A 26,125-nucleotide genomic window follows, 5' to 3' on the forward strand; every position below is an offset into this window, starting at 1 on the left:
TAAGACAGGATGCATTTGTAATGTTATAGGATTGACCATAAATCACACTGAGATTGTTAGGGAAAGCAGGAATCCAGCCTCTCTCTATAATCAGGACCATGGACCTATAATGCATTTGGACAGACAACACTCTCCTGTGATTTCCTGTCAAATTTTACAAAAATGAAGAGCGGTGTGGGTTGAACTTGAGTGAGTCACCTGAGGCAATGGCAGTGCTCACACCACCAGTCCAACCAGACCCAGCTCCTCCTCTTCACGCCTGAATGCCATCCTAAACATGGCTGTGCTGACCTTGCGAGCAGCCATTAAACACCTGGAGGAATTCTTTCCATCTAATTACATTTGCCATCTAAAGCCCTTCACTGAAACAGGAACTCTTATCCATGGTGACATTTAAGAAAAAAATGTTCAGTCCAGGTACATTTTTCATATGTTTTGTAAAACATTTTAAAGCACTGTATTTAACTACAAGGACGCTATTACACAATTTAAATCTTTAGATTTTTAGAGTGTTAACATATCATAGAATACCATATAAATGATGTCAGGAGAACAACAATTATAATAATGAATGCAATCAGCATGTTATGCAAATTATTATATTCTACATTATACTGCTTGTTGATAAGATGAACAAGATCGAACTGATGATATTTTATCAAACTGTAAAAAAACCAGTTAAAACTGAGATGCTGATACTTAGGAGTGGCTGTCCTTTTTAATTAACAATACTTGGAAAATTAACCAACATTTTTTGATAATAATAATTCATTGTTTTGCACTTCACCAATCAAATATTCATTTAATCAGTCAGGTAATTTAGGGATTTCGAACATTTTTTCCACTCTTGGGGTGTAATCACACTTGATGCACTTGCCTTGCACCATGTCCCACTCCCCCACTGGCCGGCACACTGCCCTTAACGGTCTGGTTGACACTTCACTTTGTCTCAACAACTCAAAGCCCTCGTTTTCCGCTCAGTGTCTTTCTTTCCCAAAAGCACAGGCTTTTGAAAAATGCTGCTACAGAGCACAATAAAGTTTGTTGTTTAATGCATTCTGTGGCTTAACAGTGGCCACTTGAAAGCCGTGGTGAACTACTCTCATGTGCCTTATAGATTTGTTTACTACTCAATGCAGCAATTTTTATAATAAAGTTGGTTGTTGAAAAAGAAATTAAGTTCCATTCTTGGGTGCTGTTAGAAATATCACTTCTTACATACCTTACCAGAGTCCAACTGAATAACTCCAGACCCACATTAACCCTCCAGTATGCAGAGGTGCAACAAACTGGACTATGGAATAGTACATATTGTGTAGTGTTAGTATCACTTTAGTTAGATTGGTTTACAAACATTATTTTTTTAAAAGTAGCCATTTCTTGGACATTTGTGTTTTCCGTTCAGTGCTCCTCTGTTTGAGCAGCTTTCCAGTTGCCTCTTCTCCAGTACAGGAGCCAGCCTTAGCAACCAGATATTCAGACATCCTTGTATGGTGCTCGGACTGGTCCCACAGCCTTTCTGCCAGATAGTGATACACAGCCGCCAGGTCAGCCACCATCCGGGCAAGCACCACTGCTGAATGGACCGTGGATCCGTCATGACTTTACTGGGTTTTGACACCAGTGTTGCACCACCTCTCCCCTGCAGCTGAGCTACAAACCAAACCGCAGCACGTACCAGGTACCGGGAGCCATCCTGCCCTGCCTACCCCCACCCCTGTGAGTGGGAAATCAGCTACAAACAACAGGCTGGAGAACCAGATACCACCAGGTGATCTGTTCATTGGCATCTTCAACCAGAGTGAAAGGGCAACCCAGAAGGTAACAAATAAATGGCCAGGCACTTTCTTTTAATCGCATCGTTTTTATCGTACTGTACCTGGCCCCAGATTTTGGTTTGTTTTGATTTGAATCTTAAAGAAAAAAAAGTACAAATAAATATATTTACAGTAACCAGTGTTGGGGGGGAAAAAACATATTTTAATAGCAGTTTTTAATTTGTACTTTGTACTGACTGTTGTTTTCCCCAGTGGTTTATTATTTCAGCTGCAGCTAATTAATGTTAATTCTTTAACCACTAATTTAAACCTTTGTCTGTTGGTTAATGTGCTCTCTACAGACACCTGATTTTGTTCTTTCTATGACCACCAGTGAACTTTGTTTTTAACTTCAGCAGAGTTGTAATTTTCCTCTAGAGAAATTATCTAAGAAAACATGTACACAAATAAAGAGTTACAGCCATTAAATCTTTATTTTTTAACCTTACCAACCTCATAGCTCTAAATCAGGACTACGTAGGTAGTAGCTTGTGGAATAACTCATGTAACTGCTGATCATTCCAGTGTGCCAGAAAAATCAGCATCAATTTGTATCAAATGTTTTTATGATGCTCGCCTAATTTCTGATTTTAAAGGTTGTGAAAACAGAATATTTCTTGTGAGACTATGTTTACTCATGCAGGAATATCGTGCAGGGATGTCTTGCGGAGAAGCATAACAACAACATAGAGCTGGGCGATATATCGAGTTTTTAAAACATATCGATATATTTTTATACGAGATATAAGATGTGACAATATCCTTTATATCGATATAGTCTATGTTACGTTATAATTATAGTTGTGGAGCCGCAAGTTTGCCTCTCTTTCGTCCACTTTTGTCTCTACGCAACGTTACTCGGCCTCGCCTTCACTGAAGACAACTCCCCCTCCTACCCCATCGCTTCACATGCAGGCAGCGACAAGACGGACACGGCAAATCTCCGTTAACGAGTTACTGCGCATCGCCCCATGCGTGGGGCTGGACGGCGTCAACGTGCTAACGAGCTAAACATGCTAACGAGCTAACAGCGCTAACCCTAAAATCCTTTCATTCTCTCAAAAGTTGATAGCGCGCCTTATGTATGAATTCTGGTTGTGCTTGATGGCCGCGAACCGATTTTATGTGGTACACGGCGCTCAGCAATCTGTCAAAAAATGTTTTAGTACGACTTTGGTAAGCTACGGAGCTGCACCGCTTGATAGATTGTCGGCGCATTACGGCTACCGAGGAGCTTCGCGGAGTGATACGTACTGTGCATCAACGTAATATTACCGTACTGTGTGTGTATAAGGACCATAAATGGCACCTGTAAGAGACGTGGTTATGAAGCGGATTTCAAACTCCAGGCTGTCAGTCACACAGCAAAACTTGGGAACAGAGCAGCTGTGAAATCTGTCTGTCTTTGTTATTACGCTCAGCGTCTTTTAGTTTACATTTTGACTGCACAATTGTGAGCTCTTTGTTTAGCACAAAAACAACCTTGTTTTCTTTTATTTATGGAGCATTATTATTTAATGAATTCTCATAATTTAATTTTGAGTAATTTTTCATGTACATCTGTGCTGTATGTTAATAAAAGTGCCTGTGTGACATCTGGGACACAGCTTTGACTAAGAACTCTTTTTGTTCTTACTTTATGGCTTAAAAAAATATTGAGATATATATCTTATATCGCCATCCAGCTAAAAAATATCGAGATATGAATTTTGGGTCATATCGCCCAGCCCTACAACAACATATTTATACTTCTGCTATATATCTACAGTTTGTCTACCAAAGCAGTCTATGTTTAGTCATTCATTCAGCTAAGAGAGAAGCAGCCTCTTCATCTATTATCTAATGAGAGTAAATTATTTAAGCAGGATCCTGTCTACCTGAAAGTCACTTTAAGGCCTTGGGTTACTCATGCTATAAACCAAAGAATCTGTTAATATAGATCAAATTTCTAACTACAACTAAAAACTGTAGCATTTCAGTATTCTTGTGTAAGAATCTTTCACCGCTGAAAGGGGTTTAGAGTCGTCAGTCAACTGAAATTTTGAGTTGTGGTTATTTATGACTAACTTCAAATGATGAAAGCCAGGCAGTGAAATTTCATAAGGGGTTCAAACATTTTTGCATTTGAGAATTTTATACCCAGCTTTTAAAGATCGAGGATAGTATTTATATGAATCAAACAACACTTCATAGATATGTGTTTGATTATAAAATCAGAACACAAAATCACTGTTCATGCGGAGCCATGGTAAACAAACTGCACTGAGGTCTGACACTGGTGGGGCAAATAGGCCTCATGGTTGAATGAATGAAAAGCATTAGTAGCAGCACTTCACTGTAAATAGACATGATGCTGAGTGGTTTTTGATGGAACGGTGGTGGTATTTTGATATCGCTCAAAAACTCAGCCACGACTTCTCCAAGCAATTACTATGCTGTCATTTTTGAAAATGGGGTGTCAAATTCTGATCACTAAGAAGAGCGCAATTACACCCAGACCTGACAGGAATAACAATACTTTCTAATACTTAACATATGGTTTGACCAGTGCCTTATGCATGTCACAACATAGCCACAAAGAATTTGTCCAGACGACCAAAAACTCCCTACAGTGTTCAATTTTGTTACTACACAACAAAAGGAGGGTGAGAGAAATACAAACACTGCCAACAGAACAAAAGAATCAGTATAAATGTTCATATTTAAGAATTCATCTAAACTTTAAGCTGCCCTGTTAAACACCTTTTTGTGAGATAAGACTTTCCTCTCTCACCAGAGAGGGTAAAGAGTAGGTGGGGCATTCTGAGTATGTTGGTGATCGGAAGGTCATTCCGAGCACACAGGCTTAGGATATGTGATCCATTGCTGATTACCTTTTTCCACACCACGAGGCTCCACCACACATACATTTCTAGCATTAAGCACTTGAAGGAGCTGCCTTCACTAATCAGCAAAGCTTCAGTCAGGACTGGGGCATGCACTTGCAGATGTGACGTAGATGTGACAGGAAGGCAACGTTTTGAAATTGACTGACTTACTCCTTTAGGAAGGATGTCCTGATGGCCAGTCCAACTGCATGGTTCCTTGTTTAGTGTCTGCCTGTCCCTTATAGAAAAATATACAACCATGCAGTGGTTCACAAAATGATGCTTCTTCAGTGCATCTTACTGAGGGGAGCTTTACAGATATTGTACCATGCCTGTTCCCTGGGTATCAGGGCTGTTCTTCTCTCAGGTGTTACTGTCGAAACTATGACCTCCGGTAGTAACCTGTGCCTTTGGCTTTGCTCTCCACCTTTTGCTGCCCAAGAAAGCATTCATCAATGTTTTGTTTCCATACGTACTTCAGTACAGACATTGTAACATTCCCCTGATGCATTTCTCATCTAAATCTCATAACTCAACATAACAGTTTGTACTTCCGTCACTCATAACCGTAGATCCCTTATTTAAATACTGTCCAGCACTGCATTCGTACTTTCTGACAAATCACTTCAACTTGATTTAAGGCCAGTCACACATCGTCAATTGTAGTAGTGAAATTGTTCTCAGAATAAGTTTCGTTGAAACAATAGAAACAAATGCACTCTTGTATCACAGGCCATGGCACTGCGAACTACACAAAAGCATGGACTATACACAAGTTACATGTAGTGTGTGTGCAGCAGGCAGGAATGGAGGACCCAGTATGCAGACTGCAGGAGGCAAAAGGTAAACTCAAAACTCAGAAAACTAACTAAACTGTAAATACTCATGGATCCTAACAGGCAGGACACATAGTGGAGAACGAGGGAGAATGCAACACTGGATGGAAGACAACAAAAGGCTTAAATACACAAGGAATGACGAGTGAACACTGTTAGGTATTTTAGTACCATGGTAGCATTTACTGGATATTGTTTTATAGTGACATTATACAGGAAAACTCTGTCATTCAATAAGGCCCCTTTGTTTTAGTTATTTTTCTCTTTGACCCAAGAATTGATGTGTGAGAATCACAGGCTGGTACAAGGTTGAAATACCACAGAGATCACTCCCTCAGCTACATTAGTTTCTTAATCTTTTAGGAGACGCCTGTTGAGGCCAAATGGTTTGTTTCAGATTTCACTAATGAAAGAACTCTTTGTTTTGTGCCTTGAAAATATGTCGCTGAGATAATCACAATTATAGCTGAACTAATAAACTACACAAAGGATGCTTCTTCACCCAAGGGCAGGAAGACGCTCCCTTATCTTGGTCTGTACTGGTTTAAACTGATAATCTGCTGTCTCATGAATTTTACCCTCTATATAAACTGTTGTACTTGTGAATAAAGTTGAGTCAATTTGGGAAGACAATCTAAAGCAGTCTCTGTTTTCTTGTTCTCCCAAGCTGCTCCCGAGCTCGTACTAACACGCTGAATGGCATGCTTGAATATTGCTTGAGAATATATTTGACTGTGTTACAGACTAAGGTACATTCTCTGCTGATAGACGTCCACGCCTCGAAGGAAGTCGATCCACGGATTAGGCCTTGGAAACCGTTTCCTTCAAACACGAAACACACGTGGAACACAACTGTGGCTAATTGCACACAACGAGACAGAGGATGCAAAGCTGAACATCTCACATGAGACGAGGTTACCTTCAAAGTAAGAGAGGCAAAACAGAACATGGGCCACACAGACAGGAGACTACCAAAGTAGAATAGGAAGTAACAGGAACACACACACCGGGAAAGAACAGACATGGAAACGAGACACAAGAACACAGGAAAGGCACATCGCAAAACTAACAAAACTACACATCAGAAACACTAAATATAACTACATACATTACAATACTAAAATGCAAAGGGGAAACCTGAGAAAACACTAATATGAAACAGTGAATTTTTGCTACAGTAAGATCGAGTCAGATGATTTGAAGATATTCAACCTCTGCGTAGACGACCAAAGGGATATGACCAATTCACTTGCAATTTGCAGTTACTGATGCATTGATGCAAAAGAAAGCATTTCCCTGAAGACAGACTTTCATCATATTCAAGCCACCGAAAAAGAATGAGTGATGATAAATGAGAATGAGGGCCCGTACCATTACTTGATCTTTCCCCATGACCATTTTGTATAGTAATAAATGTAACTTTCTACTGGATAACTGTTTTATTTCATGTTTAATGACAGTGTAAGCATCTTCTATTGCTGAGTTGAGTGGAAGCTGGAGAACACTGTTTATTGTTCCAGTGGTTGCTCAAATTGTTCATCCTTTTGATTATTGTCAAACTGTGGTTTGTTGTGCTTCTCCCCCAGTTGGGCTAAGACAATGCTACAAGCTTCTCAAGTTGTGAGGATGTAAACACTTCACTTGTTGACATGAGCCGAGCCATGTGGGATGTAAGTTCAGCTTACAGCTTTTGTCTTTTCTGCCAGTTCCACCACTTAATAGCATTTCATTTGAAAAAGCACTTTGATTCTTGAGTTGGTCTTACAGTTGCATACATTCTACTAAATTTTTAAGAAATAAAATAAAAACACTTAAAGTTTAAAAAAAAATGCAAAAGCATTAAGGACTATTTGCAACAATTTTCTCGCCCCTTTAGTGTTATAGCCATCACTGAAACTTGGTTCAATGTCGATAAAGGAATAGATTTTTGTTTGAATGGATATGATTTAAAATACATGAATAGATTAAATAAGGCGGGCGGCGGGGTTGCTATATATGTTCATAACTCTATAAAATATAATGTTGTAACAACTATGTCTATGGCTATTGATGGAATTTTGGAATGTTTGACTATTGAGATTATGAATGAAAAAAAGAGAAATGTTATAATAAGTTGTATATATCGGACACCCAGTTCAAGTATTGACACTTTTAATGAATGGATAGAAAAAACGTTTGCTTCGGTGAACCAAAAATTACTATTTATCTGTGGTGATTTTAACATTGATTTGCTAAATCCAACAAGGTTAAAAGCCATTGATGACTTTACTGACACAATGTACAGCTTATCACTATATCCAACAATAACAAAGCCAAGCAGAATAACTTCACATAGCGCCACTATTATTGACAACATTTTTACTAATGTCATGGATTTCCAAATTAATAGTGGTCTGCTTGTCTGTGATATAACTGACCACTTACCAGTTTTTACTTTGTGTGACTGTGATTTAAAAAAAATAGATACCAAGATCATGATAGCAAAGCGAACAATAAATGAAGAAGCAATTCATGCCTTCAATTTCGATTTAGCACAACAAGATTGGAGTTCGGTGTATGAAGAGTCAGATGTGGACAAGGCTTATGATAATTTTCTAGATATTTTTACTATGTGGTACAATAAACATTGTCCTGTAAACGAACACATGACAAAGAAAAAAAAGATAAAGTCCTTGGCTCACAAAAGGAATTATTAATGCTTGCAAAAAGAAAAACAATCTGTATAAACAGTTTATCAAAGTAAAAACAAAAGAAGTGGAACAAAGATATAAAGCATATAGAAATAAATTGACTGATATTATAAGAACGAGCAAACAACTTTATTATAGAAGAAGATTATATGAAAATAAAAACAATATAAAAGGAACTTGGGATGTGTTAAACAACTTAATTAAACAAGGATCTTCTGGAACATCATATCCTGAATATTTTACTGATGCAAATGGTGAAAATCACAACATGAGTAATATTGTCGATGGGTTCAATAAATTCTTCATAAATGTTGGCCCTGAACTAGCAGCGGACATCCCGTGTCATAAAAATGAAAATATCAGTAATATAAAATCAAATCCCTTTTCACTGTTCCTCTCAGCTACAAATGAGCAAGAAGTAATAAATATCACATTAAAATGTAAAAGTAAGTCTTCAATGGATTATCATGACATAAATATGTCTGTAGTTAAACAGGTTATTCTGAATATTGCTAGTCCCTTAACATATATCTGTAATTTATCATTTCAGTCCGGTTGTTTTCCAAAAAAAATGAAAATTGCGAAAGTAATACCACTATATAAAAGTAATGACAAACACAGTTTTACCAATTATAGGCCTATTTCTCTACTGCCTCAATTCTCAAAAATTCTAGAAAAACTTTTTAATTCAAGATTAGAAAAATTCCTTGAAAAACATCAAATAATAAATGTTGGTCAGTATGGTTTCAGAACGCAAAGAACCACTTCAATGGCGATAATTGAGGCAGTAGAAGAAATTACTGATACACTGGATAAAAATAAATATGCAGTTGGTATTTTTGTTGACCTCAAAAAGGCCTTCGACACAATCAATCACTCAATTTTACTGGATAAATTGGAAAGATATGGTATTCGAGGGAAAGCTGGTAACTGGTTAAAAAGTTACCTAACAGGTCGGGAACAATATGTTAGCATAGGGCATTACCATTCAGAGAAACTTGGTATTACATGTGGTGTTCCCCAAGGGTCAGTGTTGGGACCAAAACTTTTCAATGTATACATAAATGATATTTTTGATGTTTCTCAAGTACTTAAACTCATACTGTTCGCAGATGACACCAACATATTTTTCAGTAGCGATGATTATACTGATCTTGTAATGACTGTAAACAGGGAGCTAAAATTAATAAAAAAAAGGGATGGACATAAATAAATTATCATTAAATATAAATAAAACTAAAGCAATGTTTTTTGGTAATTTAAAATATAATATAGAATTACCAATTATCATTGAAGGTGTACCAATTGATAATGTGAGTGAAAACAAATTTTTGGGAGTTATAATTGATAACAAAATTTCATGGAAACCCCACGTCAGACACATAAAAACCAAAATTTCCAGAAGCCTCGCAGTTTTGAACAAAGTGAAACAATTCCTTGATAAAGATGCACTTCGTACTCTGTACTGTACTCTGGTTCTTCCATATCTTACATATTGTGTGGAAGTGTGGGGAAATACATATAAAAATACAACTAATCCATTAGTCACAGTACAGAAACGAGCACTGCGTATTATTCACAAGGCTGGTTATCTAGATCATACTCACAAATTCTTTCTTCAGGCAAAGTTACTTAAATTCCAGGATCTGGTTAATTACAATACATCCATAATTTTGTATAAAGCTTTTACTAAACTTTTACCGGCAAATTTACAAACTAGATTTGAAATTCGAGAAAAGGTTTATAATGTGAGAGGCTTTGGAGAATTCAAATTACCCAGAACTCGAACAACCCGTAAAGGCTTTTGTGTGTCTGTATGTGGTGTGAAAATCTGGAACAGTCTGAGTTTACAATTGAAACAATGCAAAAATATTCATAGATTTAAATTCCTCTACAAACAGTTGGTCTGGTCACAGTATACTCAATGATGGGTTTTAGTGTGCTCTGTAATGTCTGTCCTCTTACCATTGCTGGTATGGATTCCAAAATAAAAAATAAAAAATAAAGTGTGCGTATGTATGTACATATATGTACTTGTGTGTGTAGATATATATGTATGTATATGTATGTGTGTCTGTTACTTGTAGTTATTACTGCCTGTTACCTGTGGTAATGCAATTTATAATTTATATATTCTGTATTCAGTTATGAAGGCTCTAATTGTTGTTTGCGAGCTGCCGCTTAGATGCTTGTATCTGCCCAGGGCTGTTGATGGGTCTGTATGCAATGATGGGCGTAGCTGCGGGAAGTTTGTTTTTTTTTTTGTTGATGAGTGAGTATAGGGGTGGGATTTAATAAGTTTTCTTCGTCCCACTCCTTTTTCAGGCAAGTTTTGTTTTTTGTTTTGTGTATTTTATGTTCAATATAGGTATTTGTTGTGCCTGAAAATGAATAAATAAATGAATGAAAATGAATGAAAGCCTTCAGGATACAAATTTATCTTACAAACCACATACTGGAGAGAAATAATGTCGGTGCCAGCTCATCCATTTATTCAAAATCTTGACCTTTAGTCAAACTGGAACAGTACAACTTGTTGACAGTAACCATCCCAAACATGAATTTATGCTTCAGCCATGAAAGCTGAAATGACTTAAAAAGTAACTGGTTACATGATGCGAGTAGGCCGAGTAGCAGAATTAACCAGCATGTTTACGCCTCCTTGTTTCTTGGACACCTTGTGTTTTTGAGCGAAGGCTGATTGCCCTTCCAGGTGTCATAAAGACTGAATGGACCGGTGGCTTTGTGCAATGACATGGTAGCCATTTCATGGCACTCCCCAATGGTCAATGACTCTGCTGCATCATTGTTCCACACCATTGTGCAGCTCTTTATGATCGCAGCTGCCACCTGTCCTCTATACAGTGTTATCCAGAGTGGGAATGGCATTTTTGTACTGGTGGAACTTCAACTGACAAGCTTTGACAAGCCATTTGAAACCACTCCCATAACACAAATCTTTGGGCTATTCTACTTTAAGCTCTTTTGGGATAAATAAAGTATATCTTATCTTAAAATGGACATACAGTAGGACTCTACTCATAGGTACTGTGGACTTGCTATATTTGGAAAATCTGTTATACAAGAGGTTTTACAGCAGAACATCGGCAGTATTATACTTCTTGAGTAGTGTCCCTCCAGCTTGGCCATTAGCTTGCTGTTAATTTCATGCAGCGCTCGACACCCTCCCTGTGTGCAAGCACATAGTGCCTGCATATTAACTGCTGAGTCAAATCAGACATTTACAGAAAAGGGCAAGACATTTGTATTAATGGCTAATTGACATCACATTAGTTTTATGCAGAATACAACACTCGGCCAGTCAATAATCGTTTATCTGAGCAGAAGCTCAGGACTAAAATATGAAGGGTTTGATTTTTTTATTCTCAAAAATTTGGAAATAGTAATGTGGTAAGTCTCCAGCATTACTGTTTGAGAGTGCTTTTGTGATTAGGATTTTTTTTTTTTCTTGATTTCAGTGTAATGAGCAGCGTTGATCTAAACATTGGACTAATTTTCAAAACTTTATTATTTACTGAAATGCTGGATATATTTACTTTGAAATATATAATATATTTATTTTAAAAAACATGTTCTTACATTTTAAGAATCATTCTGGTGTTATCCAATTTGTAGTATCATGTCATGACATCTTATTTTTTTTGCAGTGTTTTCAATCAGATCTCTTTTTCAAAAAGTGGTAAGGCTGTCAGTGGTAGCAGTGAAATTGGCCTTCAATTGAAAGTAAATATAAACATATGTCTTAAGAAGTGGTTTACGTGAAACAAATACAATGCACTCACACAAACTATTGTCAACCTTTACTGGATCCATGTGAAATGTAGCTTCAGTTTCCTGTTCTTAGCTGACAGGAGTAGCAACCAGTGTGGTCTTCTGCTGCTGTATGCCTTTTGCATTAAGGTCCCACGTGTTGTGGGTTCCTTGATCGTAACGAATGGTTGATTGCGTTATTGTTTTCTTTCTATCAGGTTGAAGTATCCTGGGCGATCTTCTTTGACCTCTGACATCAACAAGCTATTTTCACTCACTGGGTGTGTTGTCTTTTTCAGACTGTTCTCTATAAACCGTAGAGGTGGCTGTGTGGAAAAATGTGAGTAGATCAGCAGCTTCTGAAATATTCAAATCAGTCTGTCTAGCCTCAACAACCTTGCCACATTCAATCACCTTAGAATCCCAAAAGTGTGTCACAGCAAATCAATACAAAGTCGTATTAAACCATATTTATGATGATTGTATCTTCCAGAATTACAATACTTCCATTAATTGGACATGAAGAGTCCCTGAAGGACTTCAGTTTTTAAAAAAACAAATCTTATCCTTTTAAACACACTGCTATTGTTTCTACACATGCTTCAGTGCTAAAGATATTTTTATTGTGTTGATGCAATTCTCACTTAAATCGCTCAACTCATCAAAACAGTTTGTACATTTGTCAGTCACATCTCTGGATATGTCCTTTAGCTGAATACTGTCTAGCATTGCGTTAGCGCTCTCAGTCAAATTACTTCCAACTTTTTTCTTTTTAAATATGTATGAAAGAGCAAATCCAGCAATACAATATCAGAGACTTACTTGCAAAAAGAAGAAATACATACTTGCAATCTTCCTGTTCTTAGCTTACAGGTGTGACCCTGGGTAAGGTCTTATTCTCTTGCTGTAGCACTTCTGCTTCAAGGTTAAATGTGCTTTCAGAGATGCTCTTCTGCATACCTTGTTTGTAATGAGTGACTTGAAGTAGTCTGGCCACCAACAAGGTATTTGATGTCAGAAAGGTTTATATTCATTCTCCACAGAATCTTTTGCAATGTCTTTTACACAGGTGAGTCTGTCTTATGACAAATGCCTTTTGAAAGCTGCACTGAGAATGAATGATATTTCTGCTGTGAGAATGGTGCCAAAGCGATTGAGAAAAACTTATTTCTCTCATTTTTAAAATTATTATTATTGCTATTATTATTATCATCATTGTTATTATTAGTAGTAGTAGTAGTATTGTCCTTTTCAAAGTATTTATTTCGCGACTCCAGCAAATGTCTGTGCCGGATACAAATTAAGGGTAAATCAGTGTATGTTGAACGGAACACTTGAAACAAATGAAAGTGAAGAATGTGACATCACATTTACAGGAGGATGAAGAAGTGAACATGTATGGGAAAATCAAAAGAAATGGGATCTTAATAAATAAATGTATGCAAAGTTTCACTTATTAATTAGGGGATAGCATACAAACATATATACATACTCATGCATATTATATGGCAAACCAGAAAACAACTGTAATTCTGATCAAATCAAGTCATTTTAGCCTTCTTTTCTTTTAAACAATATAAAAATACAACACATTAAAAATGAATTCATGGCAATGCCCACTTCAAAGTAACAGACGTTTCTCATCTGTGTGGAACTTCTCTGAAGAGTAGTTGCTTGCAATAGAATAATTTTAGTAAGACTATTCTTGAGTTTGGATTGAAATGTTTTAAGTTTTTTTTAAAGTTTAAAATGATGCTCTGCTTTGGTACAGGTACTGTGAAATAAAACACGGGTGTTGTGTTAACCTTTGGGTCCACCTGTACATTCACTGTCAAAAAGTTCATTCACAATTTGGAAACATCCCTCAGTAGACACGAACTGGTGTTGCATTCATCAGTTTAACAGCAGCAAACAAGCAATTACAACTTAAGTTAGCCCAGACTCTTTTAGCTCCATCAACTACTGTTATCTTCTCTTTAATAAACTACTGAGCTCAAGCCCTGTTCAGCGTCAGAATTTCTTATATTATCAGGTTATTATGGAGTCAGATGTTGGATTGGGCTGAAGCACCACTGAGTTACTTGCAGCATTAACTTACACAGAGTTTGTGTTTGAGTTCAAAACTAGCCTTTTATCAACCACTGCATACAGAGAAAGCTGCTAAGGCCCTTGTTGTCTGTAACCTTTTGACTCTTAAATTTTAAGATTGGGTGGACTGATGAGGCTTTCTGGAGAGTGTTCCTACACAGTTTCAACCTCCAATTGAAAGTTGGGCTTTTATGTCCTCCTTTAGCAAGTTAGTTTCCTACTGTATCAAAATTGATAACCTGTTGTGGGAACACAACAAGGAAAGTGCTACCAGGAATGGGCCTCCTAGCCAGTGATGCACCAAACATCTCCATCTCCAGCCCACAATTTGACCAACAGCCCATTTAGCTGGGGCATTTCAAGGAGGACCCTTGTGGACCATACGAGTGACTCTGTTGGGGTTTTGCTAGGCATTTGCTGGCAACTTCCCTGGTCAAGCCAAAAGAGAACACTCACCAGTAGCTGTAGGGGTTCCTGTGAGTTATTTAAACTCTAACTCCGTTTCTCATCTTCAGTTTCCAGCTTAATTAAATTCAGGCCAGGTAACTTATTCCCTCCAGGCTTTGGTGGACTCAAGAGCTGAAGAGGGCTTTCTGGATAGGAATCCCTATTTACAGTTTCCATCTTAGAAGTCTTAGTCTTGCGACAACTGCCTAAAACCAACATTGCTCATTGGGTGGAACCTGCATAGCTCATGAAATCACCATAAGTACCTGCAGTTCTTTGTATTTTCCTCTCCTCGAATACCAATAGTGAAAATTCATAATCCTGTAATTGATTGGCCTGAAGGTTGAAATGCCAGATGGAGTAATTATTGTCTGCCCACCTGTTTGCAACCGCCCACCCCCACCAAGACTGTGCCAGGAGAATATGAGTATGGGAGAGGTTAGTTTGAGGTCAGGAGAGGTTCAGTAACAATAAAGCCTAATTCTTACCACCCATCACCCCTGTGACCTCCCTGGGGCCCCACTGCCACCTTGCCATCTCTGTAAACTGTCATGTGCTGAATGGGGGCGGGGCTATGGAAAAATACGTCAAGGATTAAGTGGCTGTGGGTATCATTAGTCTCTCTTCCTCTCCTCTTGGTTCTGTGTTTTCTTTGGAAAGATAAGACTTTACAGCCCTGCAGCCTTTATAGACTTGGTTAAAGAACATTACAATAAAAAACAAGTATCCTATCGTCTGAAAGCAGATACTTCTATGGAGGGGTTTTCTATGCTCCTGTTGGCCATTTTGAATACGTTGTTATGCCTTTTGGATTAAATCATGCAGCAGGACTCCTAAAGCTGAAGCTGCCTGTAAAGAACTCAAGGCTCAGTTTACTACTATCCCAGTTCTGGGTCAGCCTGACTTGTGTGTTTATTGTTGAGATTGACACTTCAGACACCCAGGTGGAAGTGCCCAAAGTGGAAGCTGCATCCTTGTGCCTTCTTCTCATGTCATCTGTCTCCATCCAAGCAGAACGCTGGGAACTTGGAGCTTCTGGCTATTAAGCTGGCATCAGAAGAGTCTCTTTGTTGTCTCCTCAGTCTTCAGTTATTCACCAGGCAAATAGAGTAAAGTTGTTGTTGCCATCTGTGGGGGAGTAGAGCTGTCCCCCTTCCTCAAATATTTTTTCTGGTAGCCTGTTGGTCTGCACAATCTATGCCTACAGAAAAGCTTCACATAGAGCCCCTGCATGTGTTCCTCGCAGGTCAGGCATACTGTGACAGACATCGTTTAAGATCGCAGCCCTCATTTTATATCTCAGGTGTGGAAAACATTCTGTTAATCAATGCACCTCAGTCTATCATTGGAGTACAATCCTCAAAGCAATGGCCAGACTGAGCAGGATAACCAGGAATTAGAAGCAGCTTTCCACTGTGTCACTGTCTGTAATTCCACCTCCTGGAGTTCACTTCTCCCCTAGATGGAGTATGCCCAAAACACAATGTCTCAGCCACTGATCTAAACCCCTTATAGTGTTCTGTCAGGTATCAGCCACTTCTGTTCCCAAACATGATTTTGCAGTCCCCTCTAGTCCAGTATCATCTCCACCACTGCAGGAAGCTCTAGAAGGACAGTGAGGAGGCCTTACTGTGCAACACAAAAACAAATGGAAAGGACTGTCCATGCACCGTCACATGCTTCAGGTCAGAGACTTCCTCTAAAAACGTTCCACTAAAAACTGACTTTGAAAGCTCATTTACTAGTAGACTGATCTGACTAAAAGTCTTCATTTCCTTTCTCTTTAGGTAATCGCATTCAAATGCAGGACATCAGAGGTTGAGTAAAATCCAGAATTCTCATCTTTGATAAACGGCAATGAATATAAATAAGAGGCAAGCAAACGGCAAATAAATAAACCAAAAATATCCAAAAAACAGCCCGGCTTCATTAACGGTAAGGAGCTGCAGAGATCCCCTCATTTAGCCAAAGTTCACCTCAGCTGTGCATCCCATTGTCTTCAGTTTTGTCTTTGTCTTTGAGTGATGCCTTAAAGCATGTAACCTTACATATGAGGTAATATCCTCTTGAAAAATGTTGTTCCAAGCTCAAGTAACATAAGTGATGCTGAAACTGTTCTGGCAGTCACCTTACTAAAGCGAATATTCATTCAAATTCCTTTAAAGTCTATTTTATTTCACTTTTAGAAACACAACTGAATTATTTAGTCATTGAGAGTCATAAGATATTGCATGTTATGTGAGGGTATAGCAAGGTAAAACTCATCTAGCACTGGAATCCATGCTGCTTCAATAGTACTCCAGCAGTGCAAAATGACTACCTCTTTATATGCTTCATATCCTATGAGATTGGCATTAATGCAACCCAACTGCACTCTCACCCTCTCACTATTTGCTTGTGCCAGCAGGTGATTGTATTGCACTCATTATAACCTTTTTTTTTTTCATTAACAGTCAGTTATAACAGTCTCACCTGCTGCTTTGATGCTCTTGCGTGGAAACGCAACACCACCATTTCCTTTTCCTCATTACTTTTGTACCGCTAGCATGTGCCTTTTGTTCAGGATTTAAAGGTGCAGTCACAGAAGCTTTATATTGCGGCTGTAATGATATGAAGATAGTTCAAGCTGAATCAATGCCCAGTTTAGATTTAAAATTAGCATTATTTTGCTTGCCTGCACTTACAGATTACAAGATCCACAATGAACTTTATGGCACTGTTTACAAAGATCTATCACGATTGTAGGTTTAGCCTTTATAGTTGGGGACACGATGTGTGATTTTGCACTTGCAGGTCAAAATTAACACCATACTTTAAATACATGAATGAGCATGTAACCCTCTGGGAATTTATCTGCACATTTCAAGTGAATATCTTGTGCATATTATGCTGCAATATGAAGCAGCAATGGCAAACTGTTCTTATGGGTAACTGATTAATGACACTGTCAACACTGATACTGTAGAATTGTATTAACTAGCAGTTCGTTATAAGCATTCAGTAGAGCCATGATGATATTATATCATCATGTCATTATATGAGTATGTAATGAGAAAAACAGAATTCAGATAAAGGCTTACATAAATTGTAATTAATTGATTGTAATTTGTGGGTACACAATGGGCACAAAACCAATCTGTGTGAGCCAGATTTTGGTTTGTAGGGGATCTAATTATTATTTCAATCAATGACATATAGATCAATTCATAAATTTTATGTAGTATGTTTTATTTTCCTAGATTGTTGTTTGATTTTGGTATCTTACAAAAGTGAAACTATTAACATTCAGCAGGGGCTGAACATATTATTTCCTCCACTGTATTAATATTGTCATAATAATTTCAACTTTGCAGTTTGTTCCATATGAACCCACAAGTTAGTTGGCTTTTTGTTGTCTCAATACATTGACATTCAACAGACATTCTCCCATCTATCGACTTGCACTTTTATTGTCCCTCGTCTTTGTAGGCTTTTGTGATTTTGTACAGGAGAAAACCCATTAGTCCACTGGTTTTTTTATCTTCTGTTTTTAAGATTAGTCGTGGATGTTTACATACCACAGACTTGGTTGATGTAGGTTTTAAAAGTCTTTAGAGTCTCTTTTTAAAGTCATAGTATAGGAGACTGTAAAAGCCTGACTTTCTTATAATGTTTTGCATCAAAAATGAGAACGGTCTCTTTCACGAAGTTCAGTAATTTTGGGGGGTTATTTTTTACATTTTTGTGGGCTTTTAGACTTTATTGAAATAGGATAGTGGAGTTACGATAAGAAAGCTTGGAGACAGAGCAAGGGAAGACTTGCAGTAAATGATGTTGGGGTGGATTCTAACCTGAGCCTCTCCAATAGCATCACAGCATATGGATCGCCTGCTCAACCTAAATAGCTACACCATCACCCAGGAATGGATTTCTTACTACACTAATAATTAATTCTTCAAGAACCTGATTAATATGTTCTAAAAAACAAAGAGTAGAAAATACAGCACATATTTTTAAAAAAGGTGCACAATGAATTTCCAACAGTGAAGTTGTTCTGCCCAGACCTCAGCGGGCCTTTTAGCTTGTTTAGATGACTGGTCCAGTGAAATGACCCAAATTAGGTCGTTAGAAGAATATCTTTTATGTGCCAAAGTGCCCCCAATGGAGATGCATGAGCTATTGTGCATGCACAGCTTTCAGTCTGGGCACAAGAAAGTTGTCCAATATTTCTTCTGGTCTATTAGATGTGCCAAAGGCTCAGACTGGGCTTAAACTCACTGCTCTGTAACAATTAAATGTGTACAGCGAAATATTGCATAAAACTATAGACTGCTTTGATAAAACCCGACAGCCATATCATGCATATTATATTTATTTTGAAGGTTTTGCAGGATCAGTGGTCACAGCTGAACAAAAAAAGCATATTTGCTTTTTTTGTTCAAAGCAAATATGCCCCAAACTGCTGGGCCCAAGTTGTCCCACACAAGGATGACAGCAGAGTGAAAGCACAAAACATTTTTCATTTCTATTGTTTTCTTTTTCTTTTTCTAATTACATTTCTGAAAGTTAAATCCCAGTTGAAGCTTTATCTAGTCTGACTCAAAATTATTTTTCACTAAATTAATTGCTTTACTCAAAGCAGAGTTATGGGAATACTCGGAGGCCCTGTCTTTACACAGACTCTGTCAAGACATGAACAATAAATGATGGAATCCACAAATAGAAAGACTAAGAAACCATAACATGGAACTGAAGTACATAACTACTTTCATTAAATAACCACGTCACCATAACATGTCCACAGTTGCTGTAGCTGCATATGTTCTGTGAATTGTTTTAATTTGGAGTGTAATGAATGTGCCAATTACGTTTTCACTATGAAATTATGACTCTGTAATTTGAAGTTACTGGGAGAGTGTACTATATGGTTTACATGGGTTGGAACAGTAATAAGCCTCAAATGCTGACAGTGCATCAGCAGCAATGCACCATAGCCCTCAGAGAGCCATCAAGCAGAAAATGATAATTAATTAATCATGGAGTGTGAGGCAAACTCGGTTCTATTAGCCCTTTGGTAATTCTTCCCTCAGCCTTCCACTCTAACCATCGAGATCATGGCTCTCTAATAAGGCTTGTTTACTCAGCAGCAATTTGGTCAGTGCACTGATGACTGGTTGGAAAATGTTCCTGAACTCTAACATTTACATTATTTTGCAACAAAATTAAACAGTCTGCAGATTTGCTGGTTGCTTGTATACACAGCAGTGGGTTCTGTATTGCAGCATAACACACCAGAATGTCTCTTCACTGCTTCTCTCTGGTTTTGGTTTTTGTCCTTGTTGGTTTGTATTCCATCCTGTTCCAAAGCTGTCCTTTCACCACTGTGTTTACAGCACTCTTCTGCATGACTTGGTTTAAATATGATTCTCATACTTAGCAGTTAAGTGGATGGATGCTTTTGTTTGATGTCAAAGGTGGACATTGCTAAAGCATACGTCCTTTGTGTCTCAAAAACTGTGCTAATTCCATAAATTTGTAGCATATACAGATATACACATAGATTTAGAGGCTAAGTAGTTTATGATAAAGACATTTTTAATCAATGCAAGTCGCATCACTGCACACTATTTCTGTAATCTTATATAATACTGGTGCTAAACTATTTATTTCATTATTATAGCATTATACTTCATTAAAGTAAATGGAGGGTAAATACGATATAAGATCAGCTTAAAAAGTTTGATATAGCTTCATTAAGTCAAAGTCTCTACCTGGAATCATTACTCCCACAAACACACTGTCTATTAGAAAAAGAGATAAGGGACTGACTTTGATTTTCATGATGATAAATGGTTACAATTAATGTTCAATTAATTGCGATAATTAACAACTTAATATAGAGCCCAGCCAATTAAAGTTAAATCCCACTGTTTAAAAATACATAAGTGTGAGAATTCATATTTTGTTCTCATTAGAAAAGGTTGATATACTGAGATTTTTAAAAAAATGCCTCCAGGCAAAAGTCATCACTATACACATGTTCAAGGTAAAGATCCATAAATTGGTTTCTATGTAAAATTGAGTGCTGGAATTAGCAGTGTGCAAGTCCACACTGAGTATCACTCACTGCTGGACTGTATGAATTGTATGCCTATGTAATTACAAAGCAAGACCATAAATTTGTCACTGAATTGGTCTTAAATCATGTGGTAATGCATCAAATACTATCTCTCGCCATTCAGGGTGTTTACTGCATAGGTATGTAAAGGCTGTGCTTTTGGTGCCAAGTAGTTACAAGGAAAGAAGGTTCTTTAACTTCAAAATTGAAAGCTATATGTTTTACATTAGAGGTCCAGGTTGTTTGAAGGGAATGACAAGGAGACAGAAGACTACAGACAATCCCATAATGATGTTAACAAGCAGAAAAAAATACCATGAACACAACATCCTGTGATCTTACCTGTAAGCTATTCTGATTATTCTCCTGCATATGCTTCGTAAATGTTTTCCATAAATGCATGCTCCTAACTGGAAGTGTTACATGCGGGCATGCTGTAACGTAGTTTTGGCTTGCCTAAAGCTATGACTGATATAAAGTACAAATACACATTTCCACTCTTCAACACCTGAAAACCATTATCTCAGTTACTAAAAAAGGAGACAGCAGTATGTGCTTTTATTCTGACTCAATATCTCAAGAGGGCTATAAACACTGCCATGTTGCTACAGACCATCTCATTCATGCAGGTCTGTATATATGCGTATTTTATAGCCTGTGGTCTGGCAAGGACAGAGGAATTAGCCTGATCCACATTCATTAACCTCATTCTCATTCTCCAGAGCAACAGTGCTGTAGAACTGTCACCACAGCACAAAAATGATGAATTGGTAATCAGTTGAGAGCTGTCAAGAAAGCTCCAGGAATACAAAATTTACACACTTGTTTGCCCTTGCATTAACCGTTTGTAATCAAATCACTATTTATCGTTAGTACAGTTAGACATGTTTTATCACCCAGTGTTGTCATATATGTACAGGCAGGGAGACAATAGTGGCAGTTCTCATTAAACGCACTAAATATTGACTCTTGGTAGAGGTGGGGCTGGCTGTGTTTATTTCTTATAAGTAGGCCTCCCCCTAAAGCATACGATGCTTGTTGGTTGTGATTCATTTTTAATCATCCTCTTTAATTATTCATACATTTCATATTGAAAATAGAGTGCATGCAACAAATCAGTATGTTTAGCTGTTGTAATTTTTTAAGTAAGCTAGCAGGTAAGAAAATGTATTTTTAATTTGTACTTCCTTAATTTATTGCATATGTACAGAACAAGAATTATTGGTTACATTAAGCTTATGTGGAGCATCACTAAAAAAACAGTTTGACATCAACACCTAGTTATGCGCCCAAGGTGACCACTCTATGAGCAGAAGGATCCTGTGGAGAAATCAATACAGTGACAGCTGAGCTCCAGAAACTCCAAACTGTATCCTAATTAGGTGGTCGGTGTGTACCAAGAGTTTTCCTCACTTACCTAATTGTGCTTTAAAGTTCAGACACAGTGAAGAGTTGGAAAGGAGAAGGCTTGGGAGGCCAGTTGATGGGTAGTCTACCAACCTGTTGTTAATGGTTCTTGTTTTAAAAGTTAATGAGAGCTGGAGTTAAAAGCAGCATTAGCTAAAGGCTAGGTGGAGCTGAGTTATATGGATTAACTTTTCATTACCACCTCATTAGGTGGGCCTGGGGATTTGAGAGACCCTTGTATGAAATGTAGCATGAAAATATCCAAATGGGCTTCCATAAAGCTGGTTTAGAAGGGGGGAAAGTGGAGGAGTTAAAGATTGAGCTTTTAGCCCTCTCCTCATCTCTGAGATCACGCTACAGTTAAGCTGACATCATTTGCTCCCTATTAGCCAATAAGAAGGCAGGTTGTAGGAGCAGAAAAGCTACCTTTTCTTAAGGAGGTGACTTTAAAAACTAGACTGGGTCATTAAAAGCGGAATAAGAAGGCCATTATAATTCTAACACTGAAGTTGCCATTTATTTGCATTTGAAGTCCCTGGTGTAGTAGTTAAATGTCACTTGCCAACTTTAATGGGAGTAAAGTTAGAGAGTGTAGCCAGAGCTGATTAGTGTTTTCTGCAGCAATTTTATCCAATGCAGTGTCCAAAGGAATCATCAACACTTCACACTGAGAGCATACTGGGCAATGAGATTGTTCAGACCTCCCCACAGCTAGCCCAGCTATCACTAACACGTTAATTACCCTGAATCAGGAAACAGAAGTGCACAGGTCTTTAATACTTTCTGTTAGTTATGCATTATGTAGTGTGCCAATAGGATATGCTTTAAAATGTTTTTCCCTGCTTTCCCTGCTTGTGATTTCAAAATTGTTTGAAACAGGAACAGTTTCAGATGAACAGTTAGTCGACTAATGAGTTTGTAATTGCTTGAATCATATTTATTAATTACCCTAATTGTGATCCCTAAGGTTGAAGAAAGATATCTAGTAGTACAGAAGTGAACTGGGGGGGGGGAAATACCCTTGACTTTTCAAGGCACTGAACACTTTCCTGATGGGTTTATGAGCTTAGTTACACGTGAACACAAAATTAAGTCAATTTTTTGATTATTTTTAGTGTTTTTAAGGATTATCCAGGGTGTGTGTGCAGTTTGACTTTGAGAATCATCTGTTGCTCATCATATTTGGTTTCAAAATACCAAGACAGTGACAGTGCTCAGCTAGCTTGGTCACAATAGGCCTTCATTAACCAGTGTGTGACATTATGAGACTATGTTGATGTTTTATGCTATTCACATGTATCATCAAGTCCAGCTGTTCCCAGCGTAGTTTAGGAGAACTGTGGTCCAATCTGGACTTTGGGCTTCAAACACAGTCAAACTTTGCATGACTTGCCTGGTGCAAGTTGGCTTGAACGTTTTACTTTTGTTTTATTTTTTATTTGTACCCGTCTCAGCTTTGGTTTGATGGTTTCTGCATTTTCATTAACAGCTGTGGAACCCAGTGAATTGGGACATACAGTTTCAGCTCTTATCAAGCGATACATTGTGATCACTGAAGTAGAAAATGTTGGTAAATCAGAAGACGGGATGTTTTATTGTTGGTGAAATGAAGACTCAACCGATTTTGATGCATATTAAGGTATCACGAGTCACAACCAAACCAAAATGTAGAACCAGAAATGCTCTAGAGATACTTGGCAATACCAGCAGTATAAAAAACATAATCCCCAGTAACCAGTGTGCAGGAAACAAATAGTAAGATGTCCAAGACATTGCAAATTAGCTAATGATATAATGTGGTGGCTGTGATGGACAGATGACCTGCCCAGGGTATAGATAGATATTGCTAAGAAAATGGGTGAATGGAAAAAAGTGACAAATCAATAAGGAAAATTAAACATTTAGAGCAAAATAACTAAACAAATCAAACCTAAAGCAACCACGAGACAACCCTAAAACAGGAATGGTTTTATAGGTGGAGACAACTGACAATTTTTCCTTCCTCACTAGTTTTGCATTTTGCTAGGATGAGTGTCACTACTGATAGCATGAAGCATTACCTGGACCTTACAGAGGTTGCACAGGCAGTCCAGCTCCTCCAGAATGGCATTGTGATGCACTGTGTAAGGCAAGATTGATGACCCAAAATGCTGAGGCAAAACTAAACTCAAACCTCAGCTTTATTGGTGAAATCCAAAAGTACAAAAAGGAAACAGGAAAGCACACGAACTAAACAAGCAAGCAGAACACACAACAGGGAATGAGAGAGATCGCACAAGAAAAAAAATACATGAGGGATTCCGGGTAGAGAGAAAACACCTGGGAAACATGGCTGAACACAATCAACTGACGAGACGAGGGAAGCACAGCTGAACATAGAGACTGTCAAACTAAAACAGGAAATATGAGACACACGCACGGTGATGCAGACAGACGAAATCCGGAGAACAGAGGAAGGAGATAGCGAAGGACAAGAGACATAGCAAGGGAGTGAGGGGCGAGGGACCAGAGAAGGCGAGGAGCAAGAGACGAGAGAGGGTGAGAGAAACCAGACAGACACACAGAGACATGACTAGGGAAACAGGCAGAGAAAAATGAAGACAAGACTGACGTAACAAGGGGAGGCAAAGGAGCTTGCAAAGAAAAGCGTCTGGACTTCTTTGAGTTACTTGAAGACGTTTCACCTCTCATCCGAGAAGCTTCTTCAGTTCTAAGGTCAAATGGTGGAGAGTCCCAGATATAAACCTAGTGGGAGTTTCCCCCCACAGAGGGACAAAAGGACCCCCTGATGATCCTCTAATCGCCTGAGCCAAGGTGTGAAACTGGGTGTGGGTCACAATCAGCTGGATGACTGAGAACCTTCACAGACGTAACAAGGGGAGAATACACAGAGGCAAAACCAAGACAAACAGGACATAAAAGGAAACAGACTAAATAACCAGGAACCTAAGAACTAGGAACACAAACTGTTGTGGAAGTTTTCCATTAAATAAAGCCTGCAGACGAGCGGTGAGCGGTAGCTAACACTCTTTAATCCAAACACACAAAGAACAGACAAACAAGTTGGTGGAGAGCCTGCATGACCGCGGGGCAGACGGTCAGCAGAGTCTCACTGAGCCTAGCATGGCTCTCAGTTAAATACCTTCTCCAGGAACAAAAGGCAGTACACAGCTGTTTCACACCTTAAAGTTCACACTCCCTTGTTACCTCCCAGAGTCCTCGAAGACACAAAAGACTCTTCCTGTGGAGTTCCTGTTTTCCCCCAACTTCCTTACTACACCCCCACCATTTGTCTTACTGTATGAGTGTGAGACATGTTCAAATCCAGTGGCACCAAAGTATCATACAATAAAATAATGTGATTAATACATAAGTGAAAGAAATTCCTATACAAAACGAAGAAACACAGAGGCACAAGAGAACTAAACTATACCAACCCAAGACTAAGAAGCAGATCATCACAACAATAGGATTGCTGTGAGCCTCAGCACAGTCTCAAGAGCACGGAGGAGATTCTAGGAGACCTGGACAGGGTCCTTAACCCATTAACAGGATGGGTATCTGCTCATTTGTGCAAGGAGGAATAGGATAAGGAGTGTCAGAACACTACGAAATGTCCTCAAGTAGGTCACTGGTGTGAATGTCTCTAACCAAAAACCAGACGCCAATTGTTTCATTAGGAGTATGCTCCAGCAGTCCAGACTAGCCTGCCAGATAATTTTTTCACTTTGATTTTTAGGTAGTGTTTGAGCTCAGCCCTCTGTTGGTTGATAATTTTCATTTCCATCAAGCGATCCGGGATCCTTTTGTTCCTAACACATTACCCAGTCCATTATCAGTATAGATGTCGAACATGATTTTTATCCCTCTGAGATCTGACGAGTTTTCAAAATGTTCCTTTATTTTGAGCAGCGTATATTAGAAAATGATGTAACAGTCTACTGTAATAACAATCAGCAATAAATACCTCCAGCAATATATTGCGGGGAATTATGTTAAATGTGTGCACAATTGAACAGAAAGTCCCACAGAGTTTCTTTGTCCATCTGTGTGATCTATCAGAACAACAAGGGGAAAAAAGAAAACTATAACGTGTGAAAACAAC

At 38.2% G+C, this 26,125-nt stretch overlaps 1 long non-coding RNA gene across 2 annotated transcripts in view; it reads left to right on the forward strand.

Moving 5' to 3' along the window:
- The window catches only part of LOC309715254, a 66,414-nt gene extending 49,925 nt beyond the window's left edge, over nt 1-16,489 (forward strand). The window contains exons 3-7 of one of the 2 annotated variants that reach the window (XR_014279168.1): nt 1,649-1,821; nt 7,107-7,190; nt 12,281-12,321; nt 16,115-16,201; nt 16,304-16,489. This is a non-coding gene — a long non-coding RNA (uncharacterized lncRNA). Of the gene's footprint in view, nt 1-1,648; nt 1,822-5,416; nt 5,528-7,106; nt 7,191-12,280; nt 12,322-16,114; nt 16,202-16,303 lie in introns of both variants that reach the window. The other variant, XR_014279169.1, reaches the window with a different exon arrangement.
- The last annotated feature ends 9,636 nt before the right edge of the window (nt 16,490-26,125 follow it).

The sequence above is a fragment of the Aulonocara stuartgranti genome, assembly GCF_965226115.1.
Source record: "Aulonocara stuartgranti genome assembly, chromosome: 2".
In the NCBI taxonomy this organism is placed as follows: Eukaryota; Metazoa; Chordata; class Actinopteri; order Cichliformes; family Cichlidae; genus Aulonocara; species Aulonocara stuartgranti.